General features: G+C 38.3%; 1 protein-coding gene across 1 annotated transcript in view; it reads right to left on the bottom strand.

Moving 5' to 3' along the window:
* Positions 1–14603, bottom strand: part of thsd7ba (thrombospondin, type I, domain containing 7Ba) — a 179877-nt gene that overhangs the window by 116463 nt on the left and 48811 nt on the right. The window lies entirely within an intron of this gene.

Raw genomic sequence — 14603 nt, 5'->3', positions numbered from 1 at the left:
GTTACAGCATCCGGTTAGGATGCCTCCTGGTCGCCTCCCTTTGGAGGTTTTATGGGCAGGAGGCCCGGGACAGACCCAGACCTCACTGGAAGGATTATATATCGCTTCTGGCCTAGTAACACCTTGGGATCCCCAAGGAGGAGGTGGGGGGAGGAATTTCTGAGTTTCCCGTGACCTGACCTCGGATAAGCGGAAGACAATGGATGGATGGATGGACGTATAGCTTACATCTGTCCAGGTGTGGCACAGCGAGCCTTCATGAAAGACTTCATCTTAATGATATTTGCACACTTATTTCTTTCTCTCACACTTGTAAATTATAATGTCAGTAATATCATGTAACTATGTCAGTCAATAGCTGGTCACTGCATGTGCAAACTGTGATGCATAGCTTTATAATAGCTCAAAAAAATAAACTAAATAAACTAAACAAGAAACAAGAACTTTCACAAAGCATGCTCATGAGTATGATAACAATTTTGTTTTTTTTAAATCAGCTTTTATAACATATTCTACTCTTTGCTATATATGACTGCCACTGTTCTTCATGGTTATGCATTGGGATCCTTTTTTGGTGTTCTTGTAAGACCTTGTTGATGTTATTTCGAGAACAGAGCGAGTATTTATAGATTTGTTTACTGGCACAAGATGATAGCTGACTAATCTGCCATTTTAGGTTTCACAGAGCAGTTTCTTTTACACTGTGTGATGAACTCAGTCCAACAACCCCATTCTGTTTTCGCCTCTTCTTTGTGAGGGACTGTTCTAATTTATTTATTTTTTACTTCTGCAGGGTTTCTTTTGCCCTGAACTTCTGATCCCTTTGTTACTTTTTTCCAGTCAACAGTTTTTGCTCTGTTCAAGGTTATAATGACATTAACATGAAAATCAGAAGTGATTTTTTCTGTTTCACAGGTTAGTGTCTCACTTTCACATAGAGTGAAATTGTGTTTCTTTATTTAGTATTGCTGTCATTACCATATCTGACAGCTACTTTGACATGTCATGGAGAGCAAATAATATTTTATATGTAAATTAATAATCAAGAGTGTGCCCATGTAACCAAGCCAGTCCTTGGTACTGGCAGGTTCAGTTCTCTCTTTCTCTGATAGTACCCTGCGTTGTGTTTTAGGAATGGTATTGAGACTGGTTTGATTTCGCCTGCACCGGTCGTTTATTCTCTCCTGCATAACACGTGAGAATGCTGGTCAGGCACGGTTAATTCACAGTTGGGTCACACACATACTCGGATGCATCCGTCCCAATACTGACAATATACAAAATGAACAAAATATGCATTTACCTGCATAACACGTGAGAATGGTGGTCAGGCACGGTTAATTCACAGTTGGGTCACACATACTGCAGGGGAATGGAAATGCTTAATGAAGGAACTTAAAAATAACTCCCACATACAGACTGCTAAAAAGGAACCGACTTACCTCGGACACATCCGTCCCAACACTGACGTCTATCAGATGCAGCTGATGACGTAACCACGCCAGCATTAAGGAGGAGAGGCCCAAGAGCCAACATACCACACATAATGCAGTAACTTCCAATATTAAAATAATAAAGGCAAGTGGAATAATAACTATTTACTCCGTTACACCCATACATGTTCACAGCTAAAGAAAGGAGAGGAAATCAGACCTCTGCGTGTGAACCCACTTGACAAAAAATGATGGTGACACAAACCGCACCTCACCCATCGAATAAATGACTTCCACACTCCAGCTGGGTGGCAAGAAAATAAGAAATTCATAAAAATAAAAAAAACTTGAATTTAAAAATACCCTTTCATTGAGTTTCTACTTCCATTCACAGGCTCAGGCCTTATGCTGCCAAAAAAATAGCCAGTTTGAGAAAGAAAGATCACTGATCAAGGAAACCCCTTTAGCACCCCTAAAGCAAAACCCACCAGCACCCTTTTCCCATCACCGTCTGTTTCACATTGCAGCCGTGTTCTCTCACTTCGTTAGATCTAATTGAAATGCAACTTTGTGAAGGCCTCATTTTAATCTCTGTGAACTGCGCTCCCACTTGAGTTTCTCACAAGTTCGAAGTTACAACTTCAGGTTCTATATATAGTCATACATTTTTTTAAGGATGGGAAAATGAAGTCCTGAGAACCACCTTGTTGGGGAGAATGAAACTTTGTTGGGTACTAGATAACTATTCTCTCAAAACGATGAAATACATATATATATATTGTTTCCCTAGCCATAGTCTTCCTCTAACGTAAATGTTTCTTAAGACAGCAAATCTGTTTATTAAAATATTATTACTGAAGCTTTGGTTAAAGTTACATGGATGGTGTGATTTATTGGATTTACTAAAAAACTTTAACAACTCCAAAAAATGCCGGAGGATTCTGATAAACCCTGTTGACATTCATCATCTTTTGAAATTTGTGAGACACTATTTCTTTCTATCTGTGCAAATTCAACCATTGTGACACATATGGTAAACCATGTTGTCTGTGCTTAGCGTCAGTAGGCTAGCACTGTATCAATGCATATGTTGACGTTTGCATTTAGCAGACTGAGACTGATAAACAAAAGTATAAAAAGAGCAACAATCCTTGAGTGAAAGCAGAAATACAAAACGGCAGCAGACTGGTACATACCCTGTTATAACACTTTCAATCATTCAGTCATTGTATACTTTGTTCAGGCTTTAAATTGTCTGAAATTCAGGGTTAAGGTTATGTCTCATGTGACTTCACACATTTAATTTCTTTCCACAGTAATGAAATGACCCTTACCTGTTGTAGTTAAAGCACTAAATTGCAAACTGTGAAGTGTACCACGAGAATGAAAAGTCACCGCCCCCACAACCACCCCCACCTCCGCAAAAAAGAGGATAACAGGATTACTTCATAAAAGCAAAAAATCTAAGCATTAACAGAATTAATTGAATTGCATTGTTGTGCCCACTGAGTCCAATAAGTTGATCCAGCTCTCCCACTGCTCTCAACAACAAATAATTATTCAGCTGCTCATCCCAGGACAGGATGAATAAAAATAAGCAAAGTGATATAACTGACTGAGAATAAATTACAAAGTGCAGAGGTGTAAGTGGAACATGGACAAACTTAGAAAATAAACGTTCTTCCAAGTGAAATAATGTTTTCTACAAAAACTCCAATTATATTCAGTGGCATCTTGACTGTCTAAATGTTGTGAAAGTCTTTAATTAGTCTTTAGCTGCCACATCATTCCGTGAATCATGCAACTAGACACTGCACCCACTCCAATCTCAGGTAACACATAATAAAGCAACTGAAGTAGAGAAGGCTGTCGAGCTATGAAAGGAACAAACAGACATCCAGGCAGAGATTCATCTATATATTAGTAAGATATCTAAAATGAGGTGCTTTGGTGGTGGTTGGGTTGAGAGAGAACGAAGTGTTAAAGTGTTCCACTTTGTCCACAATGTATTTTGTTGTGTTGACAGATGAGAAAGGCTTTGGATAAAGTGAGCAAAAAGTTTTGACAAGTTCAGAAAAGTCTCAACACTCACAATGAGAGAATTCATAAAAAAAAGAAAATAAGACCCACCCTTAGTAAAGTGCATTGATTCAGAGGGTAAACTGACACTGACAAACTGACACAAATTGAAGTCAGTTCAGAGTGGAGACATTTTCCTGTCAATCAAAAAAAGATTAATAAACCAACTCATTGGGTCCTGTCAGGTCAGGGACAACTTTATTAAAAACTTTACCTCACAAAGGTGAGACTGGTTGCTGGTTTTCTGGGTATAAAAACAACCATGCATTGTTGCTGAAGTTTATTTGCATTCATGGTGGTGGCAACAAAAGTATTAAATTAGGGTCAATGAGTGACTGTGGTGTAAAGGTGGAGCATACGTCTTCTGTCTTATATTAACAAGTATCTCAAGAGTGGACAATGGAGAAAAAAACTTAAATCTAAAATGTTCGCTGTCACAATTCACATCTTGGAAAATAAGTTAATGTAAATTGTTAGGCATTTGTTGCATATTTGTTCATTTAACAACAACAAATAAAGGAAAAAAAATAGGACAAATTTGCTTTTGCCAGTAGAATATAAAAGAATTTGAAGGTGACAGGACTTCTGAGGAGAGTCATCCTGATAGCTTCACGTATCTCCTTCCTGGAGCAGAGCCCAGATCTCATTTACGTGTCAGCCTGGTTTCAAGGCAAAATGTGAAACTGTCATGAAGCAGAAGTTTTGTATTTGTGCAGATGAAAACGAAATCTGTATTTTTTTCCTTACCATCAGGATGTCTGGATCATATGTCCAGCTTTTTCATGTCTTGAGCTAGGGGGGTGAGACTCTGCAGCCAGTAAAGCAGGAAAATATATTGTTATACAGTGCAAAAATAGCATTTCAAAAATTCTTTATTCCCTATCTTAACCATGTCATATATAATATATAACCTATCTATGTGTTTATCTGTTAAGTTGTTTTCATGTTCAGTAGTCGCAAGAAAAACCTGCAAAAATTGTGTTTGTGGACACAAAAAGATTGTGCTTTCATGACTTTCACATTTTGCCCTGAGACTAAGTTCCATTCATGCCCTATTTTCAACTTGTTGTTTTGCTGTTTAATGAGTGACATACCTATCATTCAAAGGTATAATTTGAATTTGCTACTAATACTGGCAGGATAATCCCACTGCAATCCTTTTCACTCAGCCGCTCTCCTCTTTCTTCCACTAGATCCTCTGTTTTGATGAGTCTGCTTGAGCACAGCAGTTGATCAAAGGGTAAAATAGAACAAGCGCTCTCTGATAGACAGTGCTCTGCAATCAGAAAACAACTCATATGGGAGTGTTTCTCAGGAAGGAATAAAAATCTATTTCACCTCACTATCTCTCCAGTGTGTTCCCAGCTGGGTCAAATACAGAGTAAACACAGTAGATTTTAACTATTTTAACAGGTCTCTGAAGATGCTCCTGTTCAAACTCAGAGGAGGTTATTAACATTTCTCTTTTCTCTCTCATTGTGTATAATGCAAAGATTTCCCATCCTCCATAGTTTTGAAATGAGATTTTCAGTGAATATAAAAATCTTCCCCAAGACATAAATATTTTGTTTTTAACTTTTTTTAAAAAAAATCATATAGATATGTAAATTGAGAGTGACTTCCAAGAAGAAATAAGAAATCTCTTTGTAGGTATCCTATTTACATGTAGCTCCGTTTGCAGTGGAGGTGTAACCACTTGTGCTGACAAAGGCAGCACAATCCGGCATGGAGAGCAGCTTGTCAGGGAAACTGCAAAAAAGAAGATTAACACAAAGGATGGCTTTTTGTTTTTCTTCTTTAGTGTTTGGGTTTCAGATCCCTTTGCATATCCTGCAGTTTCTTCCAGGACTAATGATGTCAAAGAGTCGTTGAGACGTCCAGGCTTATTTTTTGCAAAGCGAAGAGGAGCTCGTCTCATTAAAACTATTGTAATTACAACCGGCTTGCAGTGTTTTGTTAATGCAGCAACTAGCTTTTTTAAAAATCTGAAATTACAAAGACGCTTTCTCTCTAGAGAGCATTTAGAGCATAAGAACCCTGACAGAATCAGAACGAAAAAGTAATAATGCTTCATGACACAGTACCTTAATTTATTTTGCATTGTGCAACAGAAGAAGTTGCTTAGAACCATGCAGATTCCATGCAGAGACAATTTGCCTTTATTTGTTTTTTTTTCTTTTTGTGTCTGACCTTTTCATGTGTAAAACCAAAAGTACAAAGACACTCATCAGCCTGAAAACTTAACACTCTCAAGTTCTTAGTAAAGCGTCAAAGAGAAAGGTGTTCTCCTGTCTAGCTCTCCTCATTGCTGATTTACCGGATTCTTTGTACTTGGGCAAATTTGCAGCAGCAGAAAAGAAAAACCTCCTCTCAGCAGTTTTACTTAATATACATTAAAGGATTTCAAGCTGTTGACTAATCAGATTTAGCATTGTGACTTTTTTTTCTTGCTTGTGTGATGATGATGATATGGACACATTGAAATCTAGAAGACTATTTCAGTTGTGCTTTCATTTTTTGCAAACATTACTATCATTATGGTGTGTGTAACCACCTGATTTGTGGGTTAAACAGAATAAGCCATTTTCACACACACACTGGAGTCTTAAAAGATGTCCTAGAGTGGTGGTAAATATCTGAAGCACTCGCTCCAGACTGCTTCCACAGATTTTCCACCCAACGCCCAAGTAAAATCTTGGGGAACATCAGTAGATGAGACAGTGTGGGAACAAAGCAGCAAAAAAACGGAAGCATTTACTCTATGTGTGTGAGTGAGTGTGAGAGTCTACTGGTTGGTCCTCTCTGTTGACCTGTATGCCGCTTTCCCCTCGCTCACCGCAATTGTAGATATGGACAAATACATGTGGGCTTGATATCAACAAGACAAGGAGCGTCATCCACTATCACTATCAGTGATTTCTACAGCATAATTTCTTCATCATGCTGTCCCTCCTGCGAGCTGGAGACAGAAGCTCTCCCACACTTTTTCCTTCAAAGTTTTAATATTGAGAACACATCTCCAGAAGGAAGCTGTCAAACAGCAATTACAGAAAAAAGTCTGGACCAAATCATCTGCATATTCTCCTGAAAATCTCTGGTTTTCATGTGTGAAAACTTTGCCGATATTCAACATGCACACTTGTTTGTGTGGTTGTTTCATTGTATAAAATAAGAGAGATTGCAGAAATGCCAAATAATCAGTTTAATATTACAACTATAGCTCTGTATTTATTAATGCTGTAGAATGATGAATAGCCTCTACGCTTTATTATTTTATTATCAGTATTAAAATAAGCTGTAGGAACCATTCAGCAACAAGATGACCTTCAATTTTTGATTTCCATCATTTACAAAGTAGCACCCTAGGCGGAATATTTTCAGTGGTCACGTGAACTCTTTATAATTACTTCTGTCTCCAGTTACAAACTAGTCTTATGTCTTTCCCAATTCCTTCTTCAATCCTCTTATGAAAAATTCAAACTGTGGGAGATTTGTTCAGAATTGGAACGTTTTGTAAAGGAGTGATGTGAAAGGCCTCTGCTATTTGAAAGGGACTTCTGAGCAGAGAGATGCTTGGAAAGCTAACTATTCAGAGAGAATATTCTCATGGGATTAAAGATCTGAGTGTTACCAGTCTTCTGCCTTGTAGCTCTCGTGAGAGTTGCCACAGGCTTTTATGATGACCTCAATCAGTTTCATGCCAGTCTGAAGGAAGGATGCAACTTCAAGATGACATATCAATTGAAAAATCATTAGGGCTTTTTAAGAGATGTGTCAAAATTTGTCAACGTTGCTTTAATAGCAGGAATTTTTGCCCAGTTAAAATTAGACAAAGCAGAAACTCAGTTTATCACTTGCCTTATTGGTACTTTATCTTTAACAGTCTCTTTACGCTCACAGCAATATTGAAGAATGCAGAATAGGTTTGAAATATGGAATATCTAACTGGGGCAAAATATTTTCAGTCTCAGATCAATAGTCAGCTGTGGATTTTATTCCCGAAGATGCTGATCGTGTGCTACATTTTGCCTACCCAAAAGAGAATCATGAAGGCGGATAACATGCCACATTCCACTACTTAATATTGTAATCAAACAGCATTTGTGCAAATGTACAGGAAACAGATAAACTGCCAAGCCCCACAAATTACTGGATAGTGTAGTGGTAAGATTATATACAGAGTGAGACTTTGTTTTGACCTGAGAGAACATTTTTGAAAAGCACCCTTTTAAGGAGTGGAAAATTCCTGGAAGGCTAAAACAAAGAGGAAACAATGTGTTTGTGACATTTTATACTATAGTGTCACATTTACCTGACAAAGTTTATTGCAGTATTCCAGTTGTGCAGTGAGATGAAAAAGAAAGAGTATCAATCACAGCTCTATGAAAATCTATTGGATCAAATGTCAGACTAAAACATAAATATAGAATAATAAATCAGCTTGAAAAAATGTGCAGTTCCAGGTTAAATTGAAGGCTCTTTGTGATTTTCAGATTTATGAACACTGGGGGTTTCGCCTGCCTCGGTCTCAGCTTATGTGAATAATCGGGTCACAGAGTGGCCTGGAAACACATTCATAATTTTCTACAATATCCTGTTTTATCATAAATTCCTTATTTGTTCTTTACAGCTTAGCATTCTCTTTCAAGGATCTTTAAACTAATAGCACAGGTCACATAAAAACTAAATGTATAATTTGTTGTTGTGCTTTTATGTTTCAGAGCAGGATCAGAAAACAAAAGGTGTGCTTGTTCACAAATCCAAGATGTAGTGCTGTCTCAATAAAAAGGCAGAAAATGGGAGATTGCTGTATTTTAAATTTGCCTTATATTTTGTATATAGCAGTACTCAGTTGATATGAAGCAAACCTCTCACTGTGTATTCAGTTTGATCACAGATAACATTGACAATTCGTTCTCTAACTCTAATCATGTATTATTATCATCTAACCATAACCATATAATTTTACCAACTGACAAAGAAGTATTTTGGATGGTGGTGTAACAATACAATCCATCTCCTCCCTCTCCCTCTCCCTTTATGAGCACTTCTGAATATGGTAGACAGTGCAATATAACTTCTGCTAAAATTTGACTTAATCTAAATGTAGGCATGTTACAATTTACGGAGGCTGTCGTCTTTAATTATTTCTACAGCATTGAAAAAGTCGGAATTCACACACGCTAGACAAGACATAGACATGTTATGATTTTTAATGTAAGACATTGGCTATCAACAGGTTTGACAAATTGGCTGCTGATCATCCTTCCACTGTTAGTGTTTTCAACCCTGCCCCCCATCTGCAGCCCAACAATCTCTCCAAGAAGCCTGAACCTTGCAAGAATCCCCACACCTAGTACCAGTACCTGCACCTCCATTGCAACTAGGGACCCAGCTTCTGCGGTCTTCAGTTCAACAAATGCCGACACTACTGATACCTCTTCTTCTTCTACTCTGGGACACTCATCTGCACCATAATTCACTGTAGATGAGGTTAGAACAGAACTATGGAGACTGAGGCTGGCAAAGGCAGCTGGACCTAATGGGGTTTGCCCACAGGTGCTTAAGATGATTATTCCAGATAATCTTCAACCAGAGCCTACAGCTGGGTAAGGTCCCGGTTCTGCGGGAACTACTTTGGCTTCCTTCCTGTTCACACCGGAACAAAACAGACTTTGTGTACAACTCCACGTCCTGCAATTTCCATAACTATTTGGATGATACTGCGATTGTGGCATACATCAGGAATGGACAGGAGGATGAGTACAGACAGATGATGGAGGCCTTTAGAGAGTGGAGTAATAAGAACAGTCTGCTTTTGAACACTGCGAAGACCAAAGAAATGGTGGTGGATTTCCGCAGGACTGGGCCTTCTCCTCAGCCAGTGCAGATCCAGAATGTAGACATTTAGTGGAGACCTACAAATATCTAGGCTGCCACTTTGGCCACCAGCTGGATTGGCCCTGGAACAGAGACTCTGTACAAGAAGGGACAGAGTCTATTGTATTTCCTCAGGAGGTTGATGTCCTTTGGTGTCTGTAATATGCTCCACATATTCTACCAGACAGTTATGGTGAGTATACTGTTTTATGCCACTGTCTGCTGGGTATGCAGCATCAGGGAAACAGACAGGAGAAGCCTGGGGAAACTGGTGAAAAAGGCTTCGTCAGTAATTGGACTGTAGTTAGACTCACTGAGCTCTGTGGCACAGTGAGGAAGTTGCAAGCTGTGCTAGACAATAAAGACCACCCTCTCCACAACATGCTGGCTAGTCAGACAGGCAGTTGTAGTGGATGGCTCATCTCACCGCAATGCAGAACAGAGAGGCTCAGGAGATCATTTGTCCCCTCTGCCATCAGATTCTTTAACCTAAATGTGTAGAACGTTTTTATTTTATCACCTGTGCAATAATGGCCCCACCCCATCCTTTTAGGTTTGAGTGCACAACTCTTTAAAACTTCACAGGGACCCTTTAGACCCTTGGATCGATTGTGGCAATGTGTCTCACGTCTGTTTTGTCTGTTTTTTTGTTGTGAGCTGGTGGACGATGGAATTTCCATATGTGGATCATCAAAGAATGCCTTATCTTATCTTATGATCTGGCGAATATTTTTTGCAACAAGAGGGGATCTTAATAGTTCCATCAACACCCATGTTAGCCCAAATTTTCTGTGCCCTTTGTTAGGGTAGGGTTATAACTAACAGGGTGTTGCGAGAGAAGAAATCATATGGAGTAATTAGATATTTTCCAAATGCAGCAGCTCATCTGGTGAGACCAACCTCCTGAAGATACATTTCCCTGATGTGATCTTCAAATATAAATAAATAAAAAAAAGAGCCCTCTGTAAATTATTCATGGTTATTTGGTTAAAAACTAAAATCCTCACAGGGCTTGATCCTTGCACATTGCTTTCTCTGAGCTTATTTTGAGAAACAACAGAAGCTCAAGCAGCAGTGGTGTTTGACTTCAGATTTGATGGTGCAATTGTGTGGCAAATTTGCAAATACATACAGTCAGACAATGAAATGAAATGTAAATGTTTACTGCATCAAAGCTCATGAAAGATTATTTCATGCTCGTCGTCTTAGATCCTGAAATCTTATGAAAAGATAAACTATCTTATTCGCTTGACAACTAACCTTTTTCATTAAGGCTGTAGTAGTTAAGGTGTTGTTTTTATAATAGAAATTATATTTTATTAAAAAGAAATCCCATGCACATCTAAAATAACACATAGATATGAGCAGAATTCTACTGTCAATGGAATGAAATGCCTTTAAAAGCTGCAAATACAAGGTCTTCATGCTAAAATCTATCTTTTGCCACCACTTTTGTTTCTAATAAGTTGAACAAATGAGTCAAGCTAAGTTCATTCAGGTTACATTTTGTGTTTTATAAGTTGAACCCATTTCATATAATTAATCAAAGTATGAACTAGGTTAGGCAGTTCCATAAGCTTTTTGAGTGATCCAACAGGAGCCAAGAGTCCTCTCATTAAGAAAAACCCTTATTGATTTCTCAGTCTTTTGCTTATCATTTCCCTTTAGCTGAATCCTACAGTGGTATGTTCCCACATAGCCTAATTATTCAATTCTACAAGTAACTCTTGGCAACAACACAGTAGCCCAAAAAGAAGAAACTTAAGGTGCAACTAAGGCGATAATGATACCGTAGCAAAACCAAAACAGATGCACATGGTGCTATTCTATGATGTATTGTGAGATTTAAGGTGGGGTTTTCTCACTTAGTGTTAATGATGCTTCACTTTCCTAAACTTGTTGGATCCCCTATTCAGCCAAGCAGATAAACATAAAAACAAACAGACAAAAAACCGAGTAAAACTTCATTATTTCCTAAAGGAAAACTTTGATTCACTCTGCAGACCCAAAAGATATATTGCATGTACCAGTGAAGCAATTCCATTCCTGATTTTTATACTGGGCTGTAAAATAATATAAGTAAACTTCGAGGAATTAATTCCAGTCTTTTAAAGGGCTTGACAATAAGACAATGATGGGTATACTGTAATTTCTCCCACAGAGGATCTTTTTGGGTTCGATGAGTTATGGGTTGGGTTTCTGTAGACTTTGCATAGACTCTGCATAGACACCGCATTGTTTTTGTTTCCATCTATAAGATGCTTGACTGGTTTAGTATCCGATCAATGCCTTTGGCGGTTTTTTGTCACGTTTCCCTGCGCAGTTTTTTTAACTGCGATCAGGCGAACTTCCTTCCTGACAGAGAACAGGACCTAGAAATTCCAATATGCGAAGCTGTTTAAATTAGTGATAGGCATCAAAGTAAAATCCACATTAGGTTCCAAGCCATTAAATAGTAATTAAACAATTTGAGTGTAATTCAATTAGGCCAACCTCATGGATAGATACAAATTGGTCTGTGCTGTACTAGTGTGTTGTCACACAGTGTCACAGAGTGAAACAGCTGAACTATAACCCTTACCTTATATGATAAGTCAGAATAACATCTTCTCACAACATGCAAAAGGAAACTTTTTGCAGAGAAGCACTACACCTTTACAGAATGACCTGGTTATTAACTCCTGTTAATATCTCATGATATTTTCTGATAGACCACATGCCAGTGTCCTTTCAGTTAGTGGTAAATTCCGGACTCAGTGCTGAAAAGAAACATGAACGGGTATTCGAAAGGGAATGTCTTTGAGTGGTCATTCTTAAGAGTTTACGAATAGTCCCATTTGCCACAGCATTTAAGAACTCTTTTCTGTTCCTCAAGACATTGATGAAGGTCAAGCATAAACAACTCCAGCTCCGTGTTTGAGCCTGAGACTTGCAGCTTACACATAGCTCTGGGAACTGGCTCACATAAAAGACTTAGCCCACAATGCTGCTGGCCGAGATACACACACCAAACACAACAAAGTGGCTGTGCAAAAGCAGATCTAACCTACGCTGACAATTCCGGCATTAAAATAGTTGCACGTGAGCCAAATTAAAAATCAAAGGCGTATTTGTACCTATTTGTACTGTAGAGGTTTACATACACTCATCATGGATATGAATATCATCTTAATACTTGAATTTTAATGCTTTTACTGGTCTAGGGCACAAAGACTTTACAACATACAATTTGAGAAAAAAACATGAAAGCATAAATTCTGCTTATTGCAAATCTTCCATCCATCCATTTTCTATACCCACTTAATCCAACCGTTGGGGGGCTGGAGCCTATCCCTGCAGTCATCAGATGAGCGGTGGGGTACACCCTGGGCAGGTCACCAGTCCATCACAGGGCATCACACAGAGACAAATGCGACAAACAACCACACACACTCACAGGGACAATTTTAGAGTCCCCAATTAACCTAATATGCATGATTTTGGACATTGGGAGGAAGCCAGAGTACCCAGAGAGAACACATTCATACACAGGGAGAACATGCAAACTTCACACAGAAAAGCCCTGGGTGGACCCCTCTTGCTGTGAGATGACTATGCTAACCACTGCACCATGTTCAGCCCAATATTGTAACTCTTCAGAAGTGACAACTACAACCTTGACTGATCAAGGAAGGTTTTATGGTAAGATGACACAATGACAGTTCTCTGGTCACAACTACCAAAGATACTGTGTATTTGGAGGTGCAGAGGTTAGGCATTCAACTACAAGAATTGTTAAGTTTGGTGAAGACAGCATCATTTTCTGTGGCTGTTTTGCTGCCAGTGGATATATTGAAGTGTAATTAGCTGGTAAAAAAAATTTAAAAATTAGGAAGGAGAGTGACTTTGTATGTATTCTGCATAAAATTAGTCTGTCAGCTTGACAGAGGTAACTTAGAGACAGATATATGTCTCAATGAAACAATGACCCCCAAATCCACACATGCAAAGGCCAAAGCTGACAAACATTAGGCCATCGGAATGGTTTCACCTGATCTTAACCCAACTGTTAATATGCAAGATGTGCTTTACGGTTGGGCCTGTGCCATGAAAAGAACATATTCACTTAAATTCTTTAATCAAAAGAATTGACCAAAGGTGCAGGTGAAGGTGCAAGCTGCTTTGAGATTTCTTACCAAACATAAAGTGTGTTGTAAGCATATTTTATATGTAAAATATATTTGAATTTAAAATTTCTGAAAACCTACTGAAAACCTACTCTAAACCTACCTACAACTACTCTAGAATGTCTTCAGTATCTCAGCTAAAGAAAAAAATTACAATCTGTTTCATTAGAAACTATTACATAGCCATGACATTCATATTAGTGATAATCTCACATAAACTTCGGATCATGCCTTGAACTTATGCATAGACATTGAATGTTTGTCCATTCAAACCAAACTGTGCCAAATACATCTACAGTTTGCCTTTGCAACAATTTATGATTTATTCCACACTGTATCATATGAATAAAATCTGTTATGTTGGAGTTCACTTCAGAGAGTTTTGATACGATTTGTTCCATTCCCATAGTTTTCCTTCAGTCAAACAGATGTAAGGAGGATACAGTCAGAGGTGATGCATTGGTAAGTTTGAGCCTTTCTTTCTTGTTTCTAAATTGATTTTTTTTCCAGTCAAGAAACAACTCATAAGCCATCTTAGCTCTGCAAGGATGTCAAATCCTCACACTTGGTGTCCCGGTTACATCCCTTTTGAACATAAGCTCTTTCAAGTGAAATTAATCAATCTCTTTATCACTTGGGCAGTGTCATTACCCAACCACAGAGTGAGAAATGAAAGCACTAATCGCACAGCAAGTGGGGCTTTTGTGTGGGAAAGCCAAGTTTTCTTCCTCAAGCTGCTTTGCAAATGCATTTTCGACTGAATTTGTGAAGCGAAGAAAGGATGAATCATGGGCTTGCCACAAAAATGTCCTTTAAAAGAGATGGAGGTATGCTATCATTTTTCAGCGCAGTTTTACAAAAAATCACTCACATACATTTATGGTGAATGTTTTCATTCAAATTACAAGATAGTTACATAAAAATCTAATGCTAACACAAAAAAGGTACTTTTGCATTGAGAACAATGTCCACTACATGTAACTAGGGTAAGAAAACATCCTCTCATCGTGACAGCGCATTCTTTAGCGTGAACCAAAATCTCTTA

This window comes from Leuresthes tenuis, unplaced genomic scaffold, assembly GCF_036924035.1.
Source record: "Leuresthes tenuis unplaced genomic scaffold, fLeuTen1.0.hap1 SCAF_12, whole genome shotgun sequence".
NCBI lineage: Eukaryota > Metazoa > Chordata > Actinopteri > Atheriniformes > Atherinopsidae > Leuresthes > Leuresthes tenuis.
The sequence above is the reverse complement of the archived record's forward strand: the minus strand, read 5'-3'. Positions and strand labels throughout refer to the sequence as shown.